This window comes from Antechinus flavipes, chromosome 1 (genome assembly GCF_016432865.1).
Source record: "Antechinus flavipes isolate AdamAnt ecotype Samford, QLD, Australia chromosome 1, AdamAnt_v2, whole genome shotgun sequence".
Classification (NCBI taxonomy): Eukaryota; Metazoa; Chordata; class Mammalia; order Dasyuromorphia; family Dasyuridae; genus Antechinus; species Antechinus flavipes.
Genome location: NC_067398.1, coordinates 541,027,651 through 541,054,453, shown reverse-complemented (window position 1 = coordinate 541,054,453; position 26,803 = coordinate 541,027,651). Strand labels below are relative to the sequence as shown.

General features: G+C 34.1%; 1 long non-coding RNA gene across 1 annotated transcript in view; it reads left to right on the top strand.

Annotated features, from left to right (window-relative positions):
• The first annotated feature begins 11,265 nt into the window (after positions 1-11,265).
• The window catches only part of LOC127544118 (uncharacterized), a 155,732-nt gene continuing 140,194 nt past the window's right edge, over positions 11,266-26,803 (top strand). The window contains exons 1-2 of the long non-coding RNA XR_007949375.1: positions 11,266-11,765; positions 21,789-21,954. This is a non-coding gene — a long non-coding RNA (uncharacterized LOC127544118). The remainder of the gene's footprint in view (positions 11,766-21,788; positions 21,955-26,803) is intronic.

Here is a 26,803-nt window from a genome sequence, read left to right as displayed (position 1 = left end):
AGTCTGAGTTTTTAAGTCTGGCTTTTGGAAAAGTCACTTTGATGAGGTTTGGTGCAGGACAGAGAGTTGTAGGAACCCCTCTTTAGTCAGTGCAGGTCCAACATGAAAGAATTCACGAAATCTAAAAGTTAGACTGGCAAAACGAAGTTCATTGTTGGCACCAAGAAGTCAGCTTTTGCTAGGAAGACTGACTTCTGAGTGACAATGTCCTGGCAGAGAGATAAACAGAGGGTGTAGAGAAATGCTGGCAGAGAGATAAAGAGAGGTTAACATGAGAAGAGAACATCTTCTCAGTGGTCAGGGGTCCTCGCAAGTAGCTATGCCAAGGAGAGGTCCCTTGGCCTGGTGTGATCCTGCTTTTGGGCTTCTGCAAAGAAACGAGCCCACAAATTGCCCTTTATATAGGAAATCTGAGACTGAAATTTCAATTAAATGCAATGTTGTCACTGCCCCTAGGCCTAGATTTCCAGTTGAATGAGACAACTTGCTAGAAGTGATCCTGAGCCAATTTTCAGTTCAATAGAGATATCAGGTCCAGATCTCCAGCTTAATGAGACCACTTAAGTTTGAGCAAACTAAGGAGTGGTCCTGGGCCAATATTAATGAAACCATGTAACTGTGCGGAAGGATGCGTCCCTGTCAGTAGAGGTTCAGAACTCACTCCAAAAGACAAGAAGGACAATTTCAAGGAGGATACTTACAGGGTTCCCCCATCAATTTTAACATTCTGGGATTCAAGTTTTTCCTTCTGAAAAGGTGGTCTGTCCTAGATGATCGCTAAGGAAACTTTCAACTTTGAAATTATAAAATTTTAATTTATTTTGCCCAGATTCCTTTGTCTGTTCAAAAATAATTGAAAACTCTCCCCTTCCCCCCACAATGATCCCAGAAGCTTTCCTAGGCAAATATGCTTTATGGAATTCTAGTATGATCAGGCAAGGTAGATATTTCTACCTAATGAGAACATTTGAGAATTCCCATATATTATTTTCACATTGGTAGATTTTTGACTTGATTATTATAATAATTATATTAATGATCAATTATTAGAGAAGCTAAGTGGTGCCCATGGATAAAATGCTGCGCTTAGCGTCAGAAGACTCATCTTTATGAGTTCAAATCTGGCCTAAAATGCTTAGTAGTTATGTGACTCTAGGTAAATGACTTACCACTTTTCCCCTCAGTTTTCTCTTCTGTAAAATGAGTTAGAAAAGGAAATGGCAAACCATTCCAGAATATTTGCCAAGAAAACCCCAAATGGAGTCATATTCAGTCATGATTGAAACAACTGAATAACCACAAAAACCAATGATCAACAAAGTCTCACAGTTAAATTAAATGTATATCTCTCTGATAATGTGTGTTAATGTTAAAGATATGGGAGATATATCTTTGGCTTTCATAAATAAATGCTCTCTTTAAGAGTGTGGCACATAATTCAGAAGAGGATATTTATTTAGAATACTTGGAAGTAGGCTGACTGGGTAAAAGAGAATATTACTCCTGTAGGAGCAGGTAATACAATGCTCCAGGCTTTAGAAATTCAGATTTGATTCTTAGCTCTGGTACCTATTAAATGTGGAACCTTGAACAGATGACTTTGTCTGTATGAGAGTTTTCATGGACAAAAATGGGCATATTTAACCAGTGTTCTGCCTTAAGGTGTCTTTTTTTCACCCATAGTGAAAAAAAGTGTTTTTCTCCTTCACTAGGTTCCAAGGCCAAGCTCTGTTTGGTCATTGTTTGAGTTCTAATCAACTCAGATTGAAAGTAAATAGCAATCATTTCTGCTTTGGCCAGAATCCTAAGGGTCTTCCCTTCCCAGATTCATTCATTCATTCATTCATTTAGATTTTTTTGGACTAGGGGAAAGAGGAGATTCTTTGCCTCAATTGCTACCTAGACTTAATCTCTGAGTGGGTGCAATCTCAGTAAAACTGAGACTTGTTGAAGACCTTAGCTTAAAAAAAGCCAAGATCTCTCATGCATCCAGAATCATCTCCAGTTGTCACTGAATTCAGATATCTCTGTAGGAAAAAGTGAGGCACTGCCTTCTAATTCATTCATTATGTCATGACACCACCTCCCTGATATCAAGATCTTCTTGAGAATGAAGGACAAACAACAATCTACAATTACTCTGTTATGTCTGATTATCAATTTTCCTTTTATCCACTTACTTTCTGAATGCTAATCATTCCAATAATAAATTTTGATTTTCAGGGATCAGGTAAAACAAGTGCCTTTCTTTTTCTTTTTTTACCTAAAGTATTAGCATTTTAAAAGTAAAATTGAGAGTACATTGCCTTGGAAGCAATGGAATTTCCTAGATGAAATCTTTAAATCTTGGCAAAAACAATTTAAAATGTAAATATAAAGGATTTTTCTCACACTCAGATGCCACATAGAGAAAAAACTTAAGGTTGGAATCTTTGAGAAGGATTAATCTTCAATAATTTCTTATGTATTTGCTTTTAGATTGCATGATGACTTAACAATAGAATCACAGAAGTCATCTGGTTTCTCCTATCTCTATTCTTGCCTTCTTGCCTGGACTTTAAAAAAAAAAAAAAAAAAAAAAAAACCTTTTAACTTGTTTTACACCTCCTGGTTATCATTCTCTTTCTAATACACATTTAAAAACAACCAGATTTAGTCCTGTCATATAAACTCTACAACACTCTGTGAACTCCTATTATTTGAAATATATTTATTCAAAGCCATCTCCTACTTTGTTAAGGTACTGTTGAAATTTTATTTTCTTAATTCCTTTCTCATTTTCTACATTCCAGTCAAACTTTAATCCTCTCCATCTTCTATTCTTGCTATGACGTTTCCCATCCTTGTCCTTTTCTGATACCGGCCCACATTCTAGGAGTTGATTCTTTCTATCATTCACATCTCCATTTCTTAAACTGTCTTAATTTCTTCAAGACAACTCAGGTTTTACTGTGTTCTACTGTCTAATCTATCAATGTATAAAGATTTTGAGTATGATTTCTGCTATAAGTTCTATCACTGACTGTCATTGGTACCAGTCTTGTTAAATTTAGACAAATTCACTGCAGATAGTGATACATTTTTCTGCTACAACAACTCATGAATGCACTCTATTAAGGCATAAAAGAGTTATAATTTGTGTTGGGAAAAAATGCCACATCAATGAAAATATGGATCCATTGAAGTACCAATCTACTGTCAAATAATTCTCTTAATATATCACTGTATAATTACATATACACATCTGTATGTATTTTTTCTTAATTAAATTAATTATAAAAATGTTCATTTCCTCCCCTTCAGGCTTATTACAATTCTTTTCCATTTAATTCTACTCTCTGAAATGTTTCTGATGTTTCCAATCAATAGTGAATCTTGAACCTTTTAAGGTGAAAGAATAAGTGGAGATCATTTAACTTGAAACTTTCTTTTTACCAATGAATAAATTGAGGTATAGAAGAACTTTTAAATTACTGCTCAAAGGTCATATGTTATGAGAGTTGTACACTGGAGACAGAGCCCAGCTTAGCTGAATAACTTCTCCTTCCTAATTTTTTAATTCTATCACACTCTCCTCATGTACTAATACTGTATTTATGCAAATACTGTGTTTTTTTTTTTTTTGATTCAGGTATTGGTGTAAGTCTTTGAACATATGTAGATATTACCTTAAAAGGACATAAAAATTTATTCTATATAAAACCACCCAAGCCTTACTATGTCTGTAGTCTTCTTTTTGGGGGAGAAGCACTGACATCATAGGAGAAAATTCAGAGACTATTTTAAAGCACATTAAAAATGAGAAATTTGTTAGGAAGAATTACTGATGACTGAAATAGGTAAAGAAGAAAAATCCATTAACAACTTAACTTTAAAAATATCATACTTTGATTTATTTGCCATTTTGACCTCCAGGACCTCTTTGACTAATATGAGTTTTGCACCTGTCATAAAATCTGCATTTAACTTTTTCACTTGTCACTTTTACATCATTAGTAGAATGAAACTCAATGAATTCATGTAGATAAAAAGGTTATCTGTCGGGACTTTGAGCGAAGAAATATAGTTATGTTATTCTTGGTGATAGGGTTTTTGAAAGTTCTTTCAGCTTCACACTCATTGTGCTATCATCTCTTAAAATGCTATCTTTGGAAAATAAAATTGGAATGACTATTTTAGAAAAGGGATGATGAGTAGTCTATGAGGAAAGGTGAGAGAAATGCAAATAGCAGTAGACATTGCAATTAAGAATTACATCTGAAGACCAAAGGACCATTTTTGCATTTGTGGGAAAGAAGTCAGTTTTCAGCCATATCTTCATAGTAATAGGTCCTATTTGAATATAAAGAAAAGCAATATCTGCATGTTTACATAGAATAATTATTAATTTATGTTTTATGTCCTAATTTGCCTTACAACAATAAATCTATTTTTGTCATATATTATATGTGGAATAATATATAACACATATCCTTTACTGATGCATTGACAATTTTTTAATTCGATGTAAAACCACCCAAAATCTTTGTAGGACTTCACATGACCTCTCAATATCACAGGCATGTTTTTCTAAGACTGAGAGGCTAATAGGATCATAAGTTTATAGCTAAAAGGGATCTCAAAGATTGCCTACTCCAGTCCCATCATATTATAGATGTAGGTGCTAGCTAAAACATATACTACATAACATTCTGACAAAAAATATAGAGCTCTTTTTTAAAGATTTTTTAATTAATTAATACATTGTATTATATCATTTTGCCACTGCAATTCTGTGTTTCTGTTTGTGTGTGTGTGTGTGTGTGTGTGTGTGTGTGTGTGCACATGTGTATGTTTGAGGGGTGTCCTAGATTTAGGTATCTCCTTGATGTCCAAATGGTTAAGAAACACACATGCGCATATATATACATAGATATTAAAATATGTGTGAAAGTATTATTTAATCTACATTATCTGAATGATGGTCTCAATTCTTTACTTTTTTCAATTAATTTATAGCTAAGCAAAACTTGTTAGAAATAATTATATTTTATTGAAAATTATTCTGTTGATATTCAAGGAATTAAGGACATAAATCAAAGCACTGATTTTCAAGTTGGTGATATCTGACATTAATTTTATATATAATGCTAATGTCTAGAATTTATATATCATTTTAAACTTTGCAAAGCACTTTAGGTTTGTTATCTCATTTGTGGTTATATGTATATATGTATCACTATATCTACAGATAGATTTTGTATTTGTATATCTAGTACTTTAGTAAGTGCTTGACTTATAGCAAAGCCTTTACAAATATAGTTTATTTATTGTTGTTTAAATTAACTAATTAAATCATTTAGACTATGGGACTATGGGAATATAAGAACATAAGTTGAGCTACGTGTCGAACCATTTTGAATTTCAGTTTGTAATCATACAATGAAAGGGTACAAATATCACATATCCTTTGTTTTAGTAGGCTATACTGCATATATATCTTTTAAAGGTATAAATTCAAATGGAGATGAAGACAAAAGACTTAAGAGCTGACAAATTCAACATATTTACAGTTGTGCTCTGAGTGAGCAGAGAACTGGAATTAAATAGTGTCCATTAATTAGGAAATGGATAAAGGAAAATAAAAACAAAAAAAACTATGATATAGGTCTGCAATGGAATATTAGTGAAATGTTCAAAATGATGAATATGAGGATTTCAGGGAAATGTGAGTAGATTTGAATGAACTGTTGTGATAGAGATAAAAACTAGACTTGTGAATTCCCAGATGAGGAAATTTCTTCTATCAATTAGGTATAGGTCAGCATTTCTTTTTATCTTGTACTCTTAAGAACTTTCCTAGTACACTGAAAAGTTAAATGACTTAGTCACACAGCCATTTAGTTTCAGAAGCAGGACTGGATTTCATGTTTTCCACGGTCAGCTCTATCTCCATGCAATTCTTTTGAAGTGATACAGAATAAACAAATCCAAGAGAATAAAATTTGCAGTGACTATAATATCAATGCATAGATGACTACAAAGGAGTTGATATTTCAGTAATAAGGAAAAAAACTCAACCCAGAGCCATGAAGGTCTTGGAGAAAAGATAATGAAATATACCCTTTCTCATAACAGAAAGGCTACTGCCAGGATATTGTATAAATTGTCAAACATGGTCTCTACATCAGATGTTTTTGCTTAATTGCTTTTCTTTTTCACAAAGGAGGGTTCAATCTGAGGGGGTGATGAGTGAAAAATCACTGTGATGTTAAGAGGAAAGGCAATAAAACATTTTTAAAAGAATTATATTGGCTTGATCTATTGCCAATGTAGCAGAAGCAGAGAATACATTTTAGCCTATCTTCCATGTTCCAAAATTTATACAAAGCATATGTCTCCCCTTATAGGATTTTATAAAAGCATTTCAACTCTCTGAAGAAACTTTGTCATTAAAATACTTAAAATGAGATCAGCTTCCTATGCTAGTGGAGTCTGATTTACCTAGGCAAGAAGGTCAAGAAAGCAAGGCAGGATATGGGAGATTTAAAAACTCCATATTTAACATTGTAATAACTACTCTTCTAAAATCGATGATCAAAAATTATAGTAGAAATGATGTCTTCTCACCTTAGGCACAGTTCCATTGATAACCAAGGCTGCAAAGGTCAATTAAATTAAAAAGGTACACCTGCAAGTACATTTATGTGCTTAAAAAATTCATTAAAAATGGAAGGTACTTTCCTGTTTGGCCACTTCTATAATGAATATATTTGCATTTAATCACTGTAGCCCACCTTCAGAACTTCTCTGTTCATTTTTTCTGCCTTTACCCTGAGCAGGCAGATTTCCAAGGTTAAGGCTGAAGTCTTTACAGAAATGTCATGCTTTGTCCTTGTCAAAAATGCTGAATCTTATATGTCTTTCCTTGTGGTCTGTTTGCCTATTATTGCCTGCATATGGAATGCCATAAAATTCATACCATGTTTCTTTGGATGATTATGAAGACTTTTATTACCCTTCCTCACCCTTCCTCCCCCTTTCAAAGACCAATTTTTATCACTGCCTCTTTAAGTAGAAGAACACACTCAGCACACAACTCTACATCACAGATGCAGAAGCTAACGCTTAAAGAGGTGAAATGCTTTTCCCAGGTTGGTCCAGTTTAGTGAGGATTGGAGCTGAAATTTAAATCTATTGCTCTCCTGGCCCCAAGTCTATTGCTCTTTGGGAAAATTTAACTACAGACTAAGTTTAAGAAAATTCATTCTAACGTAGAAGAGGAGTTTTGTTAGGGCCAATTTCAAGATTTTGGGTGACTTAAAATAAATGTATTCTGTTGGAGACTTGTCAACCAGTATTGAGAAGTGTGTGGGTTTTTAAAAAGAATGCTAACTTGAGAATATAAGCTATGTTTTACTCCATTTCTGTTTTCTTGAGTCTGGATCTTCATGACTTGGTGGAATTGTAATATGTCTCCCAGATCTGATGGATTTAATTACCCCTGAATTATAAAGAAAATTGCTCCTTTCATAGTTCTTGTAGCCATGGACCTGCATAATGGATTTCATGCATCAAATTCATTTTCCCAAGCTTATACAGCCTCTACTTAAAGTCAAATCAGTAAAGTCATGTGCATTTATTAACTACCTAGTATGTTTGAATTTTAAGGCCCTTCATGGCTTATCCTGTTCTTTTCTTTGTAGTCCTTTTATATCTCACTCTCCCAATCCCACTCAAGTCTCCCCTCTTTGTACTTTGTGATCCAGTGATACTCATGCTGTTCCTCAAGCATGACATGAGATTTCCTGACTCTGGACATTTTCACCGTCTGTCCATGACGGGAGGCATCTCCCCCCCCTCATTTCTGCTTTTGGCTTCTCTGGCTTCCTTCCAGTATCAGCTAAAATGTCATCTTTTTTAAGAAGTCTTTTCAGCTCTTTTTTAATGCTAATATTTTCCCTCTGAGATTATCTCTGATTTATCCTGAATATGTCTTATTTGTATATAGTTGTTTCCATGTAAGTTCACTGACAGAAGGGACTGTTTCTCTTTCTTCTTTCTTTCTATCTTCAACACTTAGCTCGATGTCTGGCACAAAGTATATGATTAATAAATGCTTTTTGACTTGTTGACTACCACAGGCCAGGCACTGAATTAAGCACTAGAAATACGAAGAAAAATGAAAAAAGTTCCTTCCCCTAAAAAAAAGAAAAACCTCACAATCTAATGGGAGGAAGTCCTTGTTACCTCTGCCTTGGACTATTGTAATTGTTGTCTAATTGGTTCCCTTATTTCTAGCCCTCTATTTCCCAATTCATCTTTTTTCAAAGGTAAATTAATATTCCTTATTATTGTACTATAAGAAATAGCAAGTAGGATTCTCTCAGAAAAATCTGGAGAAACTAATATGAGGTGATGATGCAAAATGAAATGAGCAAAACCAGAAGAACATTATACACAGTGACAACAATATTATACAATCAATGATCAACTATGAATGACTTAGCTATTCTTACCAATCCAGGACATTTCTGAAGAACTTATGGTAGAAAATGTTATGCATTTCAGAGGGAGAGAAAAAAAAACCCAAAAAACATGGAGTCTGAATGCAGATCAAAGCATATTTTTTTCCTTTATTTATCTTGTTTTTTTTTTTTTTGGGGGGGGGGGGAGAGTGTTCTATATTTTCTTTTACAACATGACTAATATTTTGCATGTCCGCATCTGTATGACTTATATCAAATTGTCTTCCTTCTCAATGAAGGGGGTGGGAAGAAGGAAGAGAAAGAATTGTTTTTTATGAATAATTAAAAATTATTTCTATATGTAATTGAGGAAAAATAAAATATTAAGTAAATATGTTTTATAATCTAAATTAATATTTCTGAAATATGGTTTTGTAATCATCCTTCTACCCCATCTCAAACATTTTTAATTAATTAGGTGTTTTCCTCTTCTTGTTTAAAATACAAAATCTGAAGCTTGAATTTAAGACCTTCTACAATGCGCTTCCTCCAAGCTTTCAGATCTTATTACATATCACTTCCCAACACATTCAAGTCAAATTGAACCACTCATTCTTCTTTATACATGAGAAATTAGCTTTTGCTTTGGCATATGTGCTTCCCAATGCTTGATCTGTATTTTCCATGCAACTCTATTTGCTGAATTCCCCATTTTCTATTATGAAACTGCTTAAGTGCTACCGTACACATGATGCCTTTTCCAATCTTCCTTCTTTATCATCACTAGTTGTTAAAGCTCCCACCTTTTTGAATTTGAGACATTTGTAAAGTGCTTTGTGAACTTTAAAGCAAGCCCTTTATAAATGCCAATTATGATCATCACCATCATCATCATTGAAATTATTATATATAATTTTAGATTTTTTTCCATTATTTTTCCTCCTGCTTGTATATTTTTTGCATTCTAGTATTATCATTTTCTTTTTCAGAGAATCTATGGACTTCAAGTAATTAAAAAAATGTAAAGTCTATATCTTCTAGGTGGGTTTCTTGGTTTCTTGATTAAGAGCTCTAAAAATCCTTTTTCATTTTTATAGTGACAATATGGCATAATGTCCTAGATAGAAAAAAGATCTAGTGTCAAATCTAATCTCTAATATATACCGGTTGAATGATCCTGGACAAGTCCCATAAATTTTTCAGTGTCTCAAGTAGTATTCCAATCAAATACTTAATCCACAAGAATTTATTAAGTACCTACTACCTCCCAGGCAAGTTTTGGTCATACAAAAAACAAAGTGAAGTAATATGTGTCCCCAAGAAGCTTACATTCAACTGGGGGAATGTATATATTCATATATATGCAAACCAAAAAAAAAAAATAAAAACAACAAAAACAAAAGTTGTAATTCTTGGGAGAGAAAGGTAGGAGAAACAAAAGTAATCATATTGAATATGGAATTTTATTTGAGTAATGAAAGAAACTAAATAGTTTAAGAGACAAAAAACTATTGTTGAGGCTTATAGAATTTCTTGAACTATACTATCCATTTGAGGGCCATATATTGAATTAGGGTTCAGACTATTATGCAAGTGTCATTTTGGTACCTTCATATCTTCATACCTTCACTGTTTGGCTAATTACTTGTGCGTTGTCATTGCACTCATGTATCCCTTAAAGAGTGACTTCTTTTGTTTATATGAATTTATTTCTTTCTCCTTAACACTTTCTCTAGGATCATATTAACAAAGAAAATGAACATAAGAGTGTATTATATACATTAATTATTGATTTGTTTTACAATTCTTATGAAAGTTTTGCCTTCAAATCTCCCTATGTGCTGTAAGATATATATTTTAGTTCATCTCATTGAGCAATCTTATCTCTGAAAAGGGACTTTCCTTTCCTTATTCATATACCTGAACATTAAGTTTCAAACCACTTTTTTTTTTTGTTGGCCAATAAGTTTTATCACATTTCAAAGAACTAGAGGTGAAAGTGATCATTCAGGGAAAGTCATAGTTGCTAATCTGGGATGCATGAAAACAGAGAATGCAAGTGAATAAAGCAAGACAAGACTTGGGTTCTCTTTGGAGATAAGTTAAAGGAAGGGGGTATTAACATCTCTCATCATAGTTCATGCTTTTTGTATAATGCCAATTTCATTCATTTTTGTTCAGATTTTTTCCATTATCTCTTGATTAAAATTATGTCTGCCTTGAAGACAGGGATAGTAAAGTGTCCAGATATGGGAAGTACATAGGTGAGCAATGAGGCAAGCAAAAATAGCAGTAGTAGGAATCACAGACTGTGAGTTTGTGAAGAATAGAGTGGTTTACCTCCCTCTTATCAAACACAGATGGCCTGAAGTTTTCAATGAACCAATTAATCAACCATTCCACCCCCATTTAATATAAATAAGTATCAAAATCAAACATCAAAAGCATTAAATATGTGTGAACAATTCTTAAGCACCTCTATTAAATCAATCCTTAATTCATGAGAAAGAAGAAGATTCAAGCCACTGAAGGAAACTAGATGATTTTATGTGGGAATTGTATTGGGATTGATTGAAGAGAATCAGACATCCCTTGTGCAACTTAGTTAAAATGTCAATCTAACTCAGAATTCAGTACTCCAATGGCATACTAGTCTAGTGGTGGAGGAATTCCACTGAGGTCTTTGAGAGGGAATTAATGAGGAAGGGCATTAAGTAGGTGAGGAAAGTCTTTGTCTACACACACACACACACACACACACACACACACACACACACACGGAAGATTTTTTTTTTAACTTTGAAAGGTTGAACTTGAACTTCCCACCAGCAGTGGAAAGGCTGTGATGGTAATTGCTGATAGCAGTATCTGTCATGAGTTCAGGACAAACTAGATATATTAGCTAAATACAGCTTCAAAGGAAATTCATTAAGATTCCAAAATAGGAGAAAAGAACCAAGAGCTGTCTGCCTTTTTATGTTCTATGCCCCATGTCTTTAAGCTTGAACTTATTTTTGTCTTAATTTTGTAGGCACCTTTAAAAATTATTATTTTTTATTTCATTTTTTGTTTATTTTTGATCTGCCTGAACCACGTAGATTGAAAGTACAGGGACTAATCATAAATCCCATCTACTTAGATTATTATGAGAATTTTCACCTCCTCCATTTCTAATCTGGTCTAATTCATTCTTCCTAAGGAAACCTGGTCCCCTATATTGAGAACTCCTAAGCTCAAGAGATGCAAGAGCCTGAGCCTTTCCAGTAGTCTGGATTATGAAAAAGATCTATCATGTTCAACTTGATTCTGGATGCACTTGTGAGTAAATATATCCTAGAGTTTTAGGGGAAATGTTTAATACCAACTTTTCTTAATATGTGACTTGGTTACATGACTCTTTGTAAAAGCTAATTGATGTTCATTAATCAATTAGTATTGTGGAGATAGCTATTGTTAAATGGCATAAGGAAAGAATACACTGCAAGGGGACTTGTTACCAATAATGATAGATAATATTATTTTGGTAATATTAGAGTAATAATGGAAGGATGTAAGCCTCCTGAATATAACCTCACCACCTAACAGAATATGTTGAACAAAGGCTTAACAAACCAAATTACTGAACTAAGTTGAACTAAATGTAAACTGGTGGGATTCAGTTTATATTCGTGAAAATTTCAGTAACATTCAAGCCTGTTTATGGGTCATGTGACTGCACTAAGTCAAAATAATTTTAACAGCTCTTTCTACACAAGAGCAATAAGATAAATTGTCAGGAAATACTTGAAACACTTTCAATTGCATAGCAAAAGGTTCCATTAACAATTCAGTATATTCTAGTGTCCCTATTAGGTACACTTTCTAAATAAATATTAATTTTCTCATTTTATAAAACTGCTCATTCAATCAGTGGTTGATTTCCCCATGCTCTTCTTCAATAAGTGTGGAGAGCTAAGAAAATTCTCCAATAACTGATATATGGTGTACGTTATTTGTATTTCTGGCAGAACCAAGTAACTTATCTATGTTTGAAGTACAGGTCAATCTTCTTCCTTGAAGAAAAGGTAAAAAGACAGAGAACTGACTTTCTATTCTTTATGTTATCAAACTGAATGAAATGTTCATTTATGAGGTTTTCAATGTGAAAACAAAGGATGTGGGGAGATAGAGGAATATTTTTTATCTGTACTAGAAGATGGGAGAATAGAAGAATATTCAATTGGTCAGGAAAGGTAATAATGCCATAGATTTAGAGTTAGATGAGATCTTAAAGTAACAGTGCAACCCATTATTTTATAGATAGTCTCGAGAAAGGATGTGACTTTTCCAAAGCATATAGACACTAAGTAACAGGATTGGAATAGGAATTTATAAGTTCTAATTAAAAATCCATTACATTTCTCATTTCAATAAGGGAAGAAGGACTACTGAAATACTTAATGGAATAATATAGGAAGGACTTGGATCAATCAATAAACAGTTTTTAGTCACCTACTATGTGCCAGGCACTGTGTTAAGCTGTGAGGATACAAAAAGAGGCAATACAGCTCCTCCCCTCAAAGTTGCTTACAATCTAATAAGGAGTAGAACAAGTAGAAAAATATGTACAAACTATATATAGAATAAATAAGAAATAATTCACAGAGGAAAGGCCCTGGAGTTAAGAGGAGTTGGGAAAGACTTTCTGTAAAAAAAAAAAAAAAAAAAAAAAAAAATTCAATTATAATTGAGACTTAAAGGAAGCTAAGAAAGTCAGTAGACAGAGATGAAGGGGTACTGTTTCCTCATCTGTAAATTGAGGAAGTTAGACTATATGGACCCTAAGATCTCTTCCAGCTTTATAACTGTGATTCAGCTTTGTATCTTCTGCAAATTGGATAAGTATATCATTTATGACTCTATCCAAGTCATTGATAAAATTGGCAAATAGCACAGGGCCAAACTTTCCATGATAGATTTTCCAAATTGGTATCAAACAGTCAGAACTAACCATTCAAGCCATTCTGAAACTACCTAACTATATAATCATCTGTCATTTGTTCATCTTCTATCATCTACCAGAAGAAAGTAGTAGTCATTAATATTTTTTCACATCTAGCCACACATCCAGACAAGACAACTGATATTTCATTGTTATTGTAGTAGAAACAGCAGCTAGGTGGTGTAGTTGATAGATTGCCAGCCCTGGAATTAGAACTGAGTTCAAATCAGTTACTTACTGGCTATGTGACCTTGGGCAAGTCACTTAACCCTGTTTGCCTCAGTTTCTTCATCTGTAAAATGAGCTGGAGAAGGAAATGGCAAACTACTATCTTTGCCAAGAAGACCCCAAATGGGGTCATTAAGAATCAGACATGATTCAACAATATAAAAAGTAACATGAAAATTATTAGGGACAAATGTAAAACTCTTATAAAAAACCAGCTTCACAAGTATAAGAAAGAGGAGGCCTTGGACTCAGGTCACATTTGTCACATTTGTCTTCCAAATATTGTATATTTATGAATAAACAAACATTTGTTGACTACTTATTATGTGCTAGCTGTTGTGCCCATTGTTGAGGTTAGAAAAATAACAAGATGATGATTACTTCCAAGGAGTTAACTTTTAATAAGGGAAGACAAAAGATAAAGGGGCTTGGAAAGTAGAAAGAAGGAAAGGGTGGAAGGAGCAAGACAGCCAAAGGGTAGATGATACAGTGTGCAGGAAGTGAATGGAAGCTGATATCATTCAAGAAATATGAAGCTGTAATAAATGGTTTTAAGTGGGGATAAACTTAGGTTTACAGTTTGTGGCATATAGACACTTTGTACCATGATTATCAGAGTTCAGCTCTATTCCTTCTTTCTGTTACACAGATCATAACATTGAGAAGGGTCCTGAAATATAGTGCAGGTCCAACACACTCATTTTTAAAAGGGGGAAACTAAGGCCCAAGGAGAGAAAACGATTTCTTTTTCCTCTATTCCAAAATATCACAGGTAGCAAGTAGTTGAGCTAGCATTTAAATCCAAGTCCACTGCTTAAATCTACTGCTCTGGGATTTGAAATACAATAAGAATTAATTTTCTGATAACAGTAGATAGATGGGGTGAGGTAGAAAAGAAGGGCTTTCACTTTTTTTAATCTAAAAAATAACTGTCTCAAGATGTTTGGTTAAAATTATTTTAGCTTTCCTTTAAGTGAAAAAAAGAAAAGTTGAAGGCTAAATGCTTTTTTTCTTCTCTACATAAATCATAGAATTGGATTTTTTCCCCATCAGTCCTCTTTGTCAGTAAGGAGCAGCTTTCTTTTTATTGGTGCCCTGTCTGGCAGCCTCAATCAGCTATAGTACTTAGGCTCTCATCAAGTTCTAATAAGCCCTGATAGTTTTTGCCCCAGAGCTATGGGGAAAAAAAAATACTGAAAATCTGTATGGAGGTAGACAATAACATAACCACTGACCTTTGTAAGATAAGCAGGATTTCCAATAGAAATGAATGAACATTTTGCCTGAGTATGGACTGATGAATCTGATCTTATCATTCTGAATGAAATCTGCAAATGACTGTTTTCCCAGTTTATTGGAAGGTTTGTAATTGAATTAAGGATAAGAGATCAGCTCTTACCTGTTTTCTTTTTTCCTCTGCTACAAGTCAATTAGAAAGGTATGGTATCTGAGAAGAGTACTCCTATTTACAATTAGGTGGTGAAAACTTGAAGGATGGCCCTTAAGAGAAGTATTAGGTGTGGAATGGTTTTAAACAAAAGAAGCTTTTTATTACTAAAGGCAGATGCAGGGCAGGCAGACATGTTGGAATGAATATATATACATATCTATATATTTTATACATATATGTATATAGATGCATGGATATGTATATAAATACTATATAGTATATATTTGTATATGTGTGGATATGAATAAAGTTATATATGAACATATATATTCATCCATTTAGTTACCATATGTAAGAGGTAGTAATTATAGTGGATAGACAGTTGGCTGCAATGCCAAGAAGACTAGATTCAGCAAATTTGGCACATCATGGTTATATGACCTAGATCAGTACATTTTTCACCTCACCAAAAAAAAAAAAAAAAATTGCGGAGACAATTGGGGTTAAGTGAGTTGTCCAGGGTCACCCAGCAGGCAGTGTTAAGTGTCTGAGACCAGATTTGAACTCCAGTCCTCCTGACTTCAGGGCTGGTGCTCTACCCACTGCACCACCTAGCTCCCCCAAGGTCAGCACATTTAATCTGTCAATAAAATGAGCAACTGTCACACGAGTGAGCTGCAGAGACGGTGCTGAGAAATTCCATGGCATTCCATGAGGAAGATTCCATGGCATCACAGGCAGTTCTATTAACATTGTCTCCATGTGTATATGCACATTTATGACTCAATGCACCAAAGAACCATAATATTGACCCTAATGACATTCTCTTTTTCAATATGTATTACCAACTCTTTAAATATATCTGGGCATACTATTTCATTAATTGCTCTGACCAGAAAAAACAAAAACAAAATCAAAACAAAACATTCCATCACCCATGGCTAACATTCTAGTGATAAACCTTTCTAAAGGCTGGGACAACTAGCTGGTACAATAGATAGAATGTTCTGACATTTACTAGCTCTGTGACCTGGATGTCATTTTAATCCCTTTCTGCCTCAGTTTCTTCATCTGTAAAATGGGAATACTAATAGCTTCCTAGGTTGTCTTAAGGATGATATAATAATTGTAAGGTGCTCAACAGTAACTGGTATATAATAAATATTGTATAAATGTTAGCTCCTTTTCTCCACTAAACTTAGCTAGGCTATTCCTTGGTAAACAGATATATATCTGTCATTAGGTCTGTGCTCAAAGCCTTTCAAGTTTGATAGAACCTGCTAGATGCAGATGTTATACTTTAGCAGTATAGTTTTAAAGAAACCAAATTAACTTCTACAACATTTTGAGGCATTCAAGGATTTTATTGAGGAATTTGTAAAACTATTAATAAGATATATCTTCCAGTGTTACAAATCAATATATTGATTAATAAATCAACATTTATTAAGCTCTTACTATGTGCCAGGAATTGTAGCGACAAAAACAAAAAACAAAAAACAGTGCCTGCCTGTAAGCTGATCATAGTTTCATTAAGGAGATAATATGCAAACAAATATAGATAAAGCAAGCTATACATAAAGGATAAATAGGAAATGATTAATAGAGAAAACACTGGAATTAAGAGAGATTAGGAAAGACTTGTTGTAGAAAATGGGATTTTAGTTGGGACTTAAAGGAAGTCAGAGAAGTCAATAGCCAGAATAGAGGAGAGATGGAGCATCTTGTTTTTAGAACAGTCAAGAAGGCAGTTGAGAAATAAGTTAAAAGAAGACTGGAAAGGTAGGAAGGATCTTAAGTTTAAAAAAAACCCAGAATATTAAATAGAACATTTCTGATATCACTGAAGTTAGATGGTGTATATTCTGGCATAGGGCTTCAAATTCCGTACTAGATAATTATTAAGTTCAAGTGAAAGCAGGAGCTGGATCTTAGCTACACTTTGAATCTTCTTCATTGCTTAGTACTGGGAAATGCATAGAACAGGGACTTAATAAATTCTTACTGAATGAATTAATTGTTTATATTGAAATGCCTAAAATTACTTACTATGAACACAGAATCATAGGCTTTTAAGGATTGAAAAGACTTTAGTAACTTATGAGTTTAATGTTTTGGATGACTCATTGTCACTCAGTTTCTTCTGTGATTTAATAAGTGATTTGAATCTTTTAATGCGATGGATACTATCATTTAATAGAAATGTATACATAATTTTGATGCTCTAACCTAACAATAAAGGAAATATGTTGAGGAATGCTAGTATCAAACATTGTTTGTAAACTCATTTCTCTTTTGTTTGAAAAGATTTCTCCTTCAAACAAATTACATATTCTTGGAAGAAGAGAAAGAAATTTGGAGGTCATCTGGTCCTATCCTTACATGCATAAGAATATTCTCAACAACATTTCTGAATAAATGGTCATTCAGCCTTTCTCTGAAGACCAGATCTTTTTTCAGTGAAAGAAAACCCACTTCATCCTGAGGCAATATATACTACTTTTGGTTAGCTCTTATTGTCTTACATCCAGGCTGAAGGTACCTTTTTGCAACTTTGCCTATTGATCTAAGTTTTGCCTTAAGTGAGGAACAAGTCTAGGTCTTCTGTTACATGGCACATTTTTAAGTGATAGAAGACAATTACCATATCTTCTCAGAGACTGCTTTTTGAGATAAAACATTCCCTGTCCTTTCAATTGACCATCATAATTTTGAAGTTCTTCAAAGTCCTGGTTGCCTTTCTCTGAATAGATACCAACTTAGTAATGTCCTTTCTAAGAAATCATGGTCAAAAACAAACATATTAATGCAGATATAAATTTGACCAAGTCAGACTAGAACAAGCTTTTTCATCTTTCCATGTCCTTGGGTACAATGCCTTAGCCTAAAAGTATCTTAGCTTTCTTATTTAAATAATAACAATTTAACAAAAATAGCTAGCATTTATATATCGCTTAAGACTTATAAATGCTTTATAAATATTACATTTTTTTCCTCACAATGATACTGGGAGGCAGTTATTGATTATCATTCCCATTTTACAGGTGAGGAAACTCTACTGATAATCAAAGTAGAAGGAAAGGGATGGGGAGGGGGAGTGTTAAGCATTTATATATCTGCTATGTTGCAGACACTGTACTAATCCATTTTTAATAAATATCATCTCATTTATTCCTCATAACAATATCATGAGGTAGGTACTCTTATTGTCCCCCATTTCACAGTTGGGAAAACTGAGGCAATATGTTTGAGTGATTTGTTAAGGATCACACAAATAGTAAATATATGAGGTCAGACTGGAACTCAAGACTTTCTGACTTTAGGCCTCACCCTCTTAATTACTATTCAGCCAGCTGCCTCCCATTTCTGAATCCTGGTCTAGAATCTATCCAGTGTTTTGACATTTATTGACCTTTTAATCCACTTAAACTTAAGATAATTTTTAGATAAACTACTATTTAATGAAGATTCTCTCATCTTATACATGTGAAAATGATTTGAAAAACAATCCAGTTTCAGTTTTTACATTTATACCTATTAGATTTCATCCCATTCAATTGGCTCAGAATGCTAGAAAAGGAGGAATGTTGAATTACTTCTTTGTCTATCAGTGTTTTTAGCTTCCTCTCAGAACTATGTGTGTCATGTGCAGATTTGACCAGTATGCCATGTAGTCCTTGATCCAAGTATTTGCTAAAATGTGAAACAGAATAGGGCCAAGAAAGATCCCTAAAACCATTCCACTGGATATCTCTTTCCACATTGATAGTGAATCGTTAATGACTGACTCCTCTTGGAATCTGGCCAATCAGCTTGTTCTCAATCCACATAATTGTACAATTATCTAAGGCACATGTCTCCATGTTATTCATAAGAAAAAGATGGGATAGTTTATTAAACACTTTGCTAAAATAGAGATAAAATATTTAATAACAAGTCTACTGAGTCTGTTGTTGATAAAACAAAACAAAATAAAACATGATGGCTATTTGTAATCATCATTTCCTATCCTAGATGTTCACTATCCAGCTTCTTATATAATATCATTTTAATATAATTTTGGAATTTTGTCAGGAAATTAAGTTAAAATTACTGGTCTGTAATATGTAACCTATTCTCTTCCTTAAAAAAAAAACAAAACAAAAAAAACAAACAAACAAAAACAGATCCTACAAATTGAGAATTTGTCCTTCCCCACACCAAGAAGTATTTTTAAAATCTGGTTAGAACAAATTCCTCCAGAATCAAGATCTCCTTATATCTGTTCTCTTCCCTACTTTGTGCTGCCCCTTGGGTTCTTGGACATCTAGAAATTCTTGACCACCTGCCTGGGTTTTGGATCAATTTGATTTATCTCATCCTTTAGTTGGCAAAATTTCCTTATCAGACTTTCTGATTTACTGATGAACAATGTTGAAATTTGCCCTAACTTGATGAACTATTTTCATTTTTGACTCAGTTCTTCACTCTGATTCAATTGAAGGGTGATCCTAAACGTCAGAGCTCATTTCTACTTGCTCAGTCGTTGATTAATAACTAAGTCTGGATCTCTGTGCTGTATCTATTGCTAGTTTGTCTAACTCTGGCTCCCCTTTCTGTGATTTACACTTCATAGCTACTGCCTACAATCTTGCAACTCATGTTATGCTGCCATCTTCTTTCCTTTTTGTTATCTTCTCATATCTGTATATCTTTGTGAAATACTTATTTTTTCTTTTTCAAATCCTATCAAACACCTGTTAAGAAGCTCATATTCTCAACTTTATATCTATTCCCTTTTGGCTTATATCTAAGATCCTATGATCCCAGGATATATCATAGCTCAGACGTTTCAAAAAATTGGAAAACATAAATTTAAAAATCAAATTTGAAAATAAGCCCCTTTGGATTACTTGTCAAGATAGCAGATTGAGAGGAACTTAGAGTGTAGGAGGAAGGTGATCTACAAAATGAAGTGCCTATATCTGCAAAATAAGTCCAAGTTAAATCCATGTATATATGTATGTGAATATGTAAATAAATACACTTATGGCTATATGCCATATGAACATTATTTAGAGTATTTTGTTACATCTGAGTTAATAAGAAATAATAAGAAAATATTGTCTACCACAAAGATGCTTGAAGACAAGGCAAACCAAGCAATTATAAAGCAAAATAAACTCTAATAAAAAGTTGCAAAAGGAATTATATATTTGTCCAACTCTGAAGAGGAAGAAAATCATTACATTCAAACCAACAGAAGAAATTAAAAATAAATAAAATTTATGTATATTTTTATATACAGATAAGAGGATTTCACAAAACAAAAAGAAATATTTATATCATTTTAACAAAAGGAAAAAAAAATATTTTGGAATAAAATGTAATTTAATTCAATAAACACTTAAACACCTACTAGATAGAAGATATTGTGTTAGGATCTGAGAATATAATGACAAAAATGAAACTCTGTCCTTAGGTGATTTACATAAGAGGAGATGCAAGAGAGAAAGAGAAACAGGTAGACAGAAAGAAAGAATGAAAAAGAGAGAAATAGATAGAGAGCGACTCAGAGACGGTGACAGAGAGCAACACAGAGAGAAACCCAGAAAGACAAAGTAGAGAGAGACAAAGATAGAGACACAGAGAAACAGAACAACACAGTAAGATAGGGAGAGAGAGAGAGTGAACTTTTATTAAGCCTTTACTATGGACCAGGCATTGTTATAAGTGCTGAGGCTACCAAATCAAGCAAGCAAGATAGGCCTTGATCTCTGGAAACTTACCCTTTAATAATGGAACATAACATGTAACAGGGAGCTGATAATTGGGCATGGGGTATAAACTGAGGCAATGTGTGGAGATGATCCAGAAGTAGGGTGTAAGTCTGATTCAGAGAAAGATAAGATGAAGATTAATATATAGAGGAATAGGTGCAAAGAAGATTCAAAATAATTTTCTGGAAAAATAGCCCTGATTATTGGGAAGCTTTGTAGAGGGGAAGGCAAGAAAGCTAGAGATATCAAGATGCAGGGATAAAAAGGTAGTGCATTGTGGATTTGAGAGAAAGATTGTATGAAGGCAAGGAAGTGAGAAAGAGAAGTTTTGGGGGGAGAAAAGAATTGGAGGCAGGATTGATTCTGAGCCTCTGATTTCAGATATAGGAAACTGCTAATGTTAGTATTTCATCCACAAGGCTAATCTATGTCCATAATTCTTCAGTAATTATATCATGAGAGAGCTGTCTGGGTATTGAGAGGTTAAGTTATTTGCCCATGGTCACCAACCTAGCTTATAGTCTGATGAATGCATCTCAAGGCTGGCACTGTATCCTCTATATTACAATGATTTCACAGAATATTAATGTACCATTAAAAATTAAATAGGAATATAAAGAAATCTAGTTTGGCCAATGAGAAGCAGTGGAACTACACATAAAACAGAGAGTACAGCTTCATACATAACAAAGAAAACAGTCATAGGAACTAGAATCCCTGATTGATTTGGCAAGGGACATAGAACAAATAGAGTTCTTATTAGTTTGTGGTCTGTTAATTTGTTCAGTTCTTTATCTCTTATTGGGAAATATTTATTTAGTCGCTTGTCTTTGTTGATGGTTATTCATTTATATTAAATTTTTAAAAAAGAAAATATATCCTTCCAATCATTCTACCCTATTAGGTATACCCATGATTTTTTTCAACATCAAAAACTTCTGACTTGATCATTCCAACATTCTTTTATTTTGCTTCCAATGTAGGTTTATTTCATTTTTAACTTCCATTGGCTGTTAGCCTGCAGTTTAGTACGGGCTCACAGATCATCAGTGCATGAATTATTCCTTGAAGATAATCACCAAATAGGTGACCAGTGAACGAATGAAGCATTGGTTGATGATTGCAGTGATCTGGTCCTCTTGAAAAGCGGTAAGTATTGCTCTGAATCTTTAAGTATTAACATTTTAATTTCAGTGATGGAATTCACCACACAAATAATTTGGCATGTGCTTTCTACTATTTGTTATTTGTGGTATTGCACAGAAATACACTAGATTGTTATAGTGTCATTGAGTAGCATTTTATGCTTGGAGATTCATCCCCCAATGAAGGTAGGAGGCCAACCTTCCCACGAGAGGCTATGCAATAGATTCCAAGTATACTGCCAGCAAAAGAGCTAATGATTCAAGCAATTAAAGGAGGATGAAAAACTACTAGCAATTTGCTTCAGTTTTATTAACAAGACATTTTCTTCCTCTTCTTCTATTAGATTGGTTCAAGACAATCTTTTCAGTACCTATCATTAAACCAGCATCCATAAAATTGTTGATTGATGCCCTTGGGTGAATGGTCCCCAGATATGTTTGGTGGCTGTCAAAGTCCCTTATCATTTTAAGCAGGTTGTTTGGGATAAAAGCTACCCAGTCACCAGGCCCTCTCTCACTGGGTTTACGGAACAGGCCAGAAGGCCTAGAGAGAGTTTGTGGAAAAGCCTCGTTTATTTTGCCAAGCTGAGGGCCTCCTTCCTGTTGTGCATGGACAGACAGTCTATGGAATGCCTCTTGCTGTGTGAACCCTAATGGATGTTGCAGATATTTTGTTTTAATAAAGGGCTCATTATCCCCATAAAATCCCAGTGTGAAGCAGGATGGCTGCGGCCGTTTGCATAGAGCTGAAACTCAGGATCTTTCAGAGCTTACAAACGTGCCAGTAACAACTGATCATCTTCCATTCCCCTTCAGCCACTTTCTTGGTGCACAAAGGTTTTTAATTTACACAGTTTGCTCTGTGAGGGGCAGGGATTGGGGGGCAGTGTGGGTTTTGTTGGTGTTTGCTGCTGCCTTGGTCCCTTCTTTTTCAGAGAGGGGATTGAGCTGAGAATGGGGTGGCCCTTCCCCCAAGCCACAAAACCTTGACATCTGGAGAGAATTTCATTTTGCCCTTCACCCTCTGAAATGGAATCTGCAAGTTTCTTAAAAGCCGAGCAGAAAGATCACTCAACAAGAGATACAATTAACTTTTATCTGACAGGCCTGTGACAGTGTTCACGACTCTCCATGGAGGACTGCGGAGAGAGACCTTTCATTTGCTTGAAAGGTTTGTCCCAAACATTTCAGGTTCCAAAGGCTTTTCTGGGCTATGAATAAAACCGGATAAGCATACCCTTCTGCTGCTGTTGCTACCTCTCTTATGTAGCTTTCACACACATTGGTTGGTCTGTTAGCAGAAGTCCTGGCTGGGATGATTGCTGCCAAGGCTGGCTCTACTGTGCTGAGGTGTTTGGAGAGGGCTGGGGGAATAAAGGAGTGAGGAAGGGAGAAAGCCTGGCTTAATCCAATTAGGACTTTCATTGGGTAACACATCTTCTTTTAAAAGCTGCCCATGGTTATTTTGCAAGGACTTCTTGAACCGAGGTTTGGTATTAACATTTAATTAATTAGAGTATTCTAAGATCTTTCCAAGAGGTCACCTAATCTTTTGCATTCCTTTTGCTCAGACTTCTTACAATCAATAGAGGAAGAACAGATAATCTTGAAAAAGTTCAGGAAACTCAGTACACTATTTACCTTAATAAAGTGTTCCACTATCAACAAACCACGTTATATAATTCTAATTATATATTTACTGAATCAGCTAGTAATTTATTTTTTTCTAATATACCTTATTAAGTACTGTCAGTGTGCTGGATGTGCTGCCTCTATTTCAAAGAATTTACATTTTACTTACAATTCTGAAAAAAAAAATTATTTTACAAATTTTTGATCTAAATTAATTTTTTTCATGACCTCAGTGGAATCATTTATTAAGTGCCTATTATGTGCCAGGCTTTGTGGTAAGCACTTTATAAAATCTCAGGTGGAAAAGTACAATTATAATCCACAATTTACAATTGAGGAAACTGAGGCAGCCAAAGATTAAATTATTTTCCTAAAGTTACATAGTGAGGCCAAATTTTACCTCAGGTTGGTCTTCCTGATATCTGACCTTTTCAATCTGATTATCATCAAGCTAACTGGTTTGCAATGCTTTAATCTCATTTCTGAGGTTCCCAGGTACCTCCTGGGAATCTGAGTCTATACATATAAGCTACTTATAATTCATTCACAGATCACACATATTCCAATTGTGTCTGTAGAATCACTCTATGCTATTGCTAGAAAGAAAAAGGAATCTAGTCAAAGTCTCATTTTGCAGATGAAGAACTGAGAGGCTCGGAGTTTCATAGTGAGTAACAAAGCTCACATTTAAAATCTGATCTTTTGACTCACAGTTTAATGATCAACCATTGGCATGTTGCTTATTGTTGGGTAGTTTTTGTTCTTAATTTCTAAAGCTTCTATATATAATTGAGGTTATTTCCTATGTATTACCTCTATAAAATATCCTCATCTCACTTTGACACTGAATAGCCCTGTGACCTATTGATACGCAACACCTGTCTTAGTTTTAATTTTTGTCTGTGCTTATTTACTAAGTTTCCATTTGCACCTGACAGTTTTGGAGAGAGAGACAGGTAGTGAACATCTAGATCATTTCCTGTAATCAGAGAGTTTATAAACTAACAATAAAGAAAAACAAATAGAAACAAGCCAAAGAATTCTCCTTTCATGGATAGTTGCATTTAGTGATGATGTTGATAATGGAATCCTCCTCATTCAAATTCCCATATAATTAAAAAAATGCTCTCTATTTTAGACAATAGTTTCAGCCTCCTTAATTAGAAAACAATGTAAGGGGATGGTTTATGACTCATGTTTATAAATAAAAAGTCACAAAATTGGTTGTTTTTAATCTCTTGCCCAATCTTATCCATCAAGTATCTGTCAACCAGCTTCTGTCAACTTAGAGATTGATTTTGAGGTATTACTTGGGACTAAGAGACTTTAAATGACATGTTCATGCTTATCCAACTAATAAATTAATGTCTGGGATCTGAACAACAGTTTCAGCACATGGGTATTTATAAGATGTGTGATGGATATGCTAGAACTTACGGTCCAGTATCTATTTCAATATGCTCCCCCAAAGGACTTATAAAATTGTCTAAAGATGGAGAGGGTCAAAGGAAGAAGTTACTGGCAAAAGGCAAAGAGAATCTCATGCTTTATTTAATCAGGCCCTGAATAATGAAGAAATTGGCATTGCTATCCATAAAAATATTTCATGTACTTCCTTATTACATAAAGAAATGATGCCCTATTGTATTTACTCCTATAGTCTTTGTCTATTTAGAGAAGGCTTCTTTGAGATGTTGATTTTTAACTTCATGATTTTAGCAGGATGGAGAAGATGAAATTTAAGAAATGGCTAAAAAAGCATTTAGGTTATTGTTGCTCCTCTTTCATTTTAGAAAAGGAACAGTGATATCATGGGTGATGTCTGGACTTGGGAATGAATTGGATTTAAGTGAGGTGAGAGTTACACAAAGTCACCAGCCTCATTGAAATTCAGTGACAAGACAGAAGTCAAGATGACTGGTGATGGCCCTTGATACAATGGATGGTCTTAGTTTCCTTAATATCTGACTAAAAGAACATGGAAACATAGAGGTAACAAATCTCTTCAAATTCACAATAAGATGGGTCCTAGGGATACAAAAAAAAAAAAAAGCACATAGTTCTTAGCCTTAAGGAGCTTTTGATTGTAAAGGGGCATTAGTGAGAAAAGGGAAAAGACATTTATGAAAATAACTAAGTTATAATACAATTAGAATATGTAAGAGACCAATCAACAAGGATTTTTAAAAAGAGTTTACTATGTTTTAAAGAGTTTACTATGAATTAGGATACAAAGAAAAGCAAAGACAATGTGTCTGGCCTCAGTATGCATTTAAATGTGGGAAGTGGAGAAAGAAACAATTATTAACTATATAACTATAAGATATATATAGTTCAAATGGGTAGTAATCTCAGAGGTAAGGCACTAGTGGTGGTGGTTAAAAAAAAAAAAAAAGTGGACCAAGAAAAACTTTTTGCAAATTGTGGGAATTAGGCTGAGATTTTAAGAAAATGGAGAAGAATGCAGGGATGAAGAACAAACAGCCTGTGAAAAGGAGATGGAGTATTTCGTGTGATGAACAACAACAACAACAAAAAAATCCAGTGTCAATAGATCATAGAATACTCAGAAGTAAAGTGTTTTTACACTAGAAAAGTAAGAAGGGGCCAAGTTAGAAAAAAAAATTAAAACACATACAGAATATAATCTGGAGGTATTAGGGAGCAAAGAGTTTATTGAGCAGAAGTAACTTGGTCAGGTCAAATATTTAGGAAGACCACTTTGGCAGCGGTGTGAAGCTTAGAATAGAAGCAAAGCAGGAAGACAAGAGACATGCCAGGAAGGAGAAAGTCCAGAAGAGTATGGAGGAATCAGAGAGGACTTCATGATGAATATAGACTTCCAAAATGGATCTTAAAGAAGTGAAGGTCATTATTTTAACTTAGTGTGATTTGTTATTTTTAGGTATATTATTGTTTTTCAGTATGTCAATAGATATGGGTGGATCATGCATATGTATGTTTCTGGGAAGGCCATTGTGCTAGAATGTACTTTGAGACAGAATAGATCTCCTTTAAAAGCAGAAACGTGTTTTAAGTAGAGGAATAGAAAATGTTTTTTAAATACCAATGAGATAATTCTTGCCATTATTATTTTGAACATTATTATTATTTATGGTCTCACTGGATACCATGAATGAATGAAAGAGTCACAGCTCTCCCCAAGATGTGAATGCATCATAGAGATAGTAAGGGCTGACTCCGGCCCTTTTGAAAACACC